This window comes from Dermacentor silvarum, chromosome 8 (assembly GCF_013339745.2).
Source record: "Dermacentor silvarum isolate Dsil-2018 chromosome 8, BIME_Dsil_1.4, whole genome shotgun sequence".
NCBI classification, from domain to species: Eukaryota; Metazoa; Arthropoda; class Arachnida; order Ixodida; family Ixodidae; genus Dermacentor; species Dermacentor silvarum.
Window position 1 is genome coordinate 100986541 of NC_051161.1, and position 6524 is coordinate 100993064.

Consider the following 6524-nt stretch of genomic DNA (forward strand, 5'->3'; position numbering starts at 1 on the left):
TCGATCACCGATAGAGTCGGCTTGTTCACTCGAAGAAGATGAAGCAGCATTTCTTTGTGTTCTGGACACCTCCGTCATCGCTCAGCAACAACGGGACTACCCTGAGTTGCTTGGTCTACTCAATTACTTAGAAGGAAGATCTGCGAAAGCACCTAGAGTTTTCGCAAGAGGATTGTCATCGTTTTGTTTACGGGCCAACGTCCTTTACAAAAGAAACTTTTCTTCGACCGGGTCCCCCTATCTGCTCGTCATTCCTGCAGCTCTTCGTATGGAAATACTTCAAGCCTGTCACAACGAGGTGACTTCTGGTCACTTAGGCTACACGCGAACATTGGGCAGAGTGCGGCAAAGCTATTACTGGCCGAGACTTACCACCGCCGTGAAACATCACGTTCGCACTTGTCTCGACTGCCAGAGGCGCAAGTCGCCCCCACGAAACCAGCCGGCTTCCTACAACGTGTCCATGTTCCTCGAACACCATTTTATCAAATCGGAATGGATATTTTGGGCCCACTTCCTACTTCTACTGCGGGAAATCGCTTTGTTCTCGTCGCAACCCGACTACCTGACACGTCACGCAGAAACAAAGGCCATCCAGAGAGGAACAGCAGCCGAGGTGGCGCGATTTTTCATCGAGAATGTTGTGTTGCGACACGGCGCACCGCGTGTCGTCATAACCGACCGAGGAACCGCATTCACGGCTGTGCTTTTAGATCACGTCTTGCTGCTAAGTGCAACGACTCATCGGAAGTCAACCGCCTACCATCCACAAACCAACGGATTGACGGAGCGCCTCAACAAAACAATTGAAGACATGCTTTCCATGTACGTGGATGTCGAACATAAAAATTGGGATGACATGCTCCCTTATATCACGTTTGCGTACAACACGGCTAAACAAGAGACGACGCGCATGACTCCGTTCAGCCTTGTTCATGGCCGGGATGTACGAACGATGTTGGATGCAATGCTTCCACACGAGTTTGACGACACTGACACGGACGCCGATGTGTTTACCCAACGCGCCGAAGAGGCTCGGCAGCTCGCGCGCTTGCGGATCTGCCAGCAGCAAGACTACGACGCAGGCCGCTACGATGCTCACCGTAGAACCATAACCTATGAAGTCGGCGACAGAGTGTGGGTTTGGACACCCATACGGAAACGCGGCCTCTCCGAGAAGCTGTTAAGGCGATACTTCGGCCCATATCGAGTATTGCGCCGACTCAGTGATGTCACCTACGAGGTCGTCCCTGACAGTCCCAACTGTGCGCGGCGCCGCCGCACCGCCCTGAACTCGTGCATGTTGTACGCATGAAGCCGTATGTGAGCGAATGACTATGCGAGGGACCCTCACTTCCGCAAGTGACATTTCTGGTCTAGCATCGGGGCGATGCTCTTTTAGGGAGGGACAAATGTCGCAGCGTGTTCTTGACAGACGACAACGACGATGGGGACATTAACGGACTCCGTCTAGTGGGTCAGTGGGATTCTTAGAGAACGAAGAAGGCGTGTCTCTGTTCTGTTTTGTTTGAACAGGTTGTCCTCCTCTTCTTGAAGAACGTCTCCATAGTCCTCTCTTGGCGTTGTACCGCGACAGTATGAATCACTTTCATTTAATATATCCTCAGGTAGCGCGTTCTATAGTTCAATACCAGTAGGTAACGAAGATTTGTTGAAGGCATTGGAAGTACCATGCAAGCATTGTAGACTCAGGTTGCTGAACAGGCGGTGGGTGGAACTAGAATATTGTTCCTAAGGTGTCCATAAAAGTTAATTCAAAAGCTGCAAGACGCTTTCGCAATCACCTTTAGAGGGCATGAAACTGGAATTCACAAGTCGATAACACCCAGTTAGTGCGCTGTTGAAAATAATGTATATTACATTAGAAATAACTTTCTTTGAAGGTACTGCAGCCAAGCGCTGAGGTGCCTCGCGCATCGTCAACTTTTCGAAGTATCCGAAAATATGCGTAGCTAAAGATTTATAAAAAGAGTACGATTACTTGTACGGATGCCAAATTGTCTAAGAGAAGCTTACCATTAGTCTGCTATGTTTATTCCTCAACACATCACATAAGAAAGGTTGAACAAGATAACGTAACACGCAGCACTGCTTAATTGGATGCAAGTTTAATTGTCTACATATAAGGTTATTTCATGTCAATGCGTCAAACACGAGTTCATGAATGTTCGCGGTTGGTGTGCAATAAATTTTCAGTGCATCCGTCACACGAGAACGGCTGAACTGAACGGCATCAAATGCAGCTTCTTTCAGCCGTTAGCCAGACCTGACCTGATATGTTAACTTCATTTACATAACAAAGAAAATACAATAATGTTAGCCGTCGATGATGTCCGTAGACGAAAATGTGCACCACCTGCCTCTTCCGACCTGTCACGATGCAGCCCTGAGTTCCATATAAAAGACTAAAATTTATTCACTGCAAATACTGGCATTCGTATCTTAATAACACGTACGTTAGTTAGTATTTAGATAAGTAGCTAATGGTCAGTGACTGATTATTTCTTGCTCTCACACAGTGCATGCGACATTTATTTACCTTTCATGGGCTTGGTCAAGCAGCGTTAAAGGAAGTTGATTTGTTTTAGCTTACCACCTCGACAAGCTAAGAAATCCAAAATCCTGGGCCTGAAACACACGAACGTAATATGTTCTTTAAGCCACGAGGCTCACATTCGAAAATTATAATTTCAACTAACATGTGGCATCATGCCGGGTCTACTCTTATGGTGCATTATTAAGCTATTCAAATGAACGGTTCTAGTCCCATATACACTGTCACGAAAGAATAGAATGCCGTATTACAAGGGCTTTCCCTACGCCACAATACACGTTCTGCGCTCCAGTGATTTGGCAACACGAATTCTTGGCACGCTTACGGTAGCAGCAACAAGGATCGCAATGAAAATCACATAGCATCTGCAGTATCTCAACAAAGAGCCTTAACAGTTAGGGAAATGCTTGTTGAAATGTGTGTTTAGGGAAAACAGCGTTTAGTTGATTGAGCGCTGCATATTACTAGACACACATTAGTGAGTGAAACACAGCGTTGTGTGTAGCAAGACTATCTGCAAATCGCATTGCTCGGGAATGAAATAAGTTTTCCTTACCTTTCGCTAACCCTCAGTACTAGTAAATTGGTCGGCATAAACTGTATGACTAATTCAAATTTATGGTTATTATTGCTCTGTGCCGCCTAATGAATCAGACAAACTCACCTCAACCGTGTTGTTGCAAAGAGAGACCACGGGAAAATCTTTAGTTTTCGTGATCAACACCTGCCCGTGGAGCAGTTGCTTTTTGAACACTCAATACATCCGTTCAGAGCACTTATTTAAAAAAAAACACTGCAAGCGCTCCGGCGCAGCTGTCGGCGGAATCCCACGACAGAGTAAATCGACATCCTGACGCATGCACAGATGCCATTTCCGGCGTAAGCCTAACGTTAACGTGGGCTCTTACTGTTCTCGGAAACGACAGATGCATAAATTATGTTTTTATGCTGCAGCATTTACATAAATAGTAAATGTGTTCTTAGCGAAGTACCATATATACCGTTCAACTTGGCCAAAAGTTGTATTAGGTCGCAAGTAGCATAACTGTATTATTGTCGTACATTCAAACGCAAACACCTTGAAAACCGCTAAAATGCTTTCATGCCTTTGGAAATCCCTCTACAGTTGAAACTTTTGCTTCGTACAGTTTCCAAAACGTACGTTCAGAATTACACCAAGTGTTCAAAGCGCCTGCATACTGTGACAACGTCGTATTTCTATGCTATTGCAGGTGCAGGAGGTGTTCTGTTGAGTTTTTCACTGTTCGGGCGTTTCGGTTTGCGCTGGCGGTTCACTATAAGGGAATGCTAGCGTGCAGATAGCTGTACCACTATGAACATTTAAGTGAAATATTGTTCTGCACTCAGGCAGCGAACAGATTTCCTTTACAAGTTACCTCATTGCATAGCTTTTTTGTTGCTGGGGAGAGTTGCGCAACACATTCATTTGAAAACATTTACGAAATGCTGAGATAGGCTGTTACGGAATGTGAACAATAAAAGTCACCGCACGGTGACCATAAGCATGACCACCAGAACATCGTCTTCTGCTTCCTTCATCATCTCGTCCGGATTTGCTATCCAGCTAGACCGTAATGCAAACATTGAAGTTCATTATGTTTACTTTTCCCGGTCACCGTTTGGTAGCATTCAGGTAGCATGAAGACAAACCGGCAGACAAGACAACGAAATGAGCAACTCTGACACTGACAGTACGGGCCCACTGGTTAGCTGGCTGGTTTGGTCCAGTCGCTGCAGCAATGCGACTAGGGGATTGCATCTGAGGTGTTCGTGGTCGACAAAACCGCAAAGACCAACTTACCAACAACCACCAGACGATGCCAAATGGACATTTATGTACAAGAAATATAAAGGGAGCTTTTTGGCTACAAAGAAGATTTAAAAAAATCATCTGTGGCACGTAGCACAAGTCTAGACTTTGAGCTGCATAACATGAAGAGGCAGATGTTATTTACGCAAGAAACTGAAATATATTGTCGACAAAGGAGGAAAATTTCTCAAAAACAGTACACTTGGCGTTTGAAAAATTATTACGTATTTGGCCTATTTTAATTGCAGATATTACTATTTTCCTACTTTGGTCCACATGTTGCAATTTACGAGTAGTAATCGGTGGGTATAGAGATATGAATTTCCAAAGTGTCATAGAATGCATTACCCTTCCAATTGTTTTTGCGCTTAAATCCATAAAATGACAATTTGTTAAAAGAAAAATCAGTAGAAACATGTTACTACTTTACCATGACTTAGACAGTACGTATCCGGGAACAGGTGTCATCCCGATTTTATTCCAAGAAAATGGACCTTGAAAGCTCTTCGGCTACAATTTCTGAATTGTAATGTGGGAGGGGGGGGGGAGGCTTAGAGCCTAATTAGGGAAGTTTTGATATTTTCATATCGATACCTAGATTTATTTTGCTAGTAATGTCCGCCGCTTCGAGCTATTCATTTCAATAGAAATGTGCTACTTCCCACGAGCAAATATTAAAAATTCTTTATAGCATTGAAAGCACCTCATGTGTAGAAAATGAGCCAGCCTGAGATACGTGCAATGTCTTGCCAGGCGAGCCACCTTGCTTACCCTACATAAATGTATTTTGGCAATCTTTGAACTTTAGAGTCAAAATATTAAAGTGCCGGAACGTCAGGCAAATTAAATGAAAACTGACCACTTGCTGATGGAATAACAATTTTGAGAACTTCATAATTCATATGGCCTAAGATTTGGCTGCAACTTCATATCTGCCGTCATTACGACTCCTCGAGCCTGTATGCCGCGAAAATGGGTCATGCACCACGCACGTACAACCCTGGCCAACACGCATACTTGTAACCGAAATAACACCTAATTACAATAACAACCACCGAAAGCTGAACAAGTTCGTAGGGATTTACGGTTCCAAAGCGCAAGTGCACAAATCAAGTACACGGACGGAACAAGGAGGAGAATAAAAACGCCGATAAGCTTGGGAGAATTACTTTGTATATCCAGGAAATAATGATAAACAGAAATGTGTGTGAGGTGCCTAAAAAAAGTTGTGAGAAAGTACTCTGGATCTAATCTAAGCTGGAAGTGATGAATGCAAGAGAATTCTTAAACGCGGGCGTGTGTCGACATTCCTCACGAACCCCCAGGGTCGATACCTACGCCAGCAAGCGACAAAATTCTGCTGGCCGCGGCGTAACATCGCTTGAGAGATGTCAACGAAATTTCAGTGAAATATATGGTTTCTTTGTCGTGTCGTGCAAGGTGCTGACCCAGCGGAAAATGTTTGGAAAGACTAGCGGAAAATGTCAGATAATCATAAAATCCGGCTGTACACGAGCTCGCTAAGCAACGCTCGTGGTGTTTCTCCTGCGAACACGTCTCCACCACGCCCCAGGCTCCCTTATGAAGGCGCTATAAAGTAAATAAATGGGATTTTGTTATATGCCATTTGCAGGACACTTATTCTCTTTCATTGCTGTGTAGAGGCACCACATTTTTGCTAAACAGGTGAGTTTTAGCAAGACAGAACACGATGAAAATTGTGTTCAATTCTTGCAGCAACTGTTGTGATAGCTGAATAATTTCGTGCTATTTTCTGCAAATCTTAAACAACAAAGAAAAAGCGCAAAAAATCAGTACCCCTCCACTGTCGAGGAAATGGGGGTAAGCGAAGCTTGTCGTGTGTTTCTTCGGTGTTCCTCATCACGAATTGCTTCGACGAGTACCACACTGTGCTCGATCCACATCCAGACACACGCACTGCAGCTGTTTCCGAAGTTCCGGTTGAGAAACTCACTTTGAAACCTGGCCGTCGCAGCGGGGAAGTTGGCCTGGCGTTGCCGAGGCGTGCATCACCGTTGTGGGGTTCCTGAAGGGCAAAACGACGCTGGCATTTGACCTCCACATCGCGCTCCCACAACTCGGGTTCGGTGGTTCTTC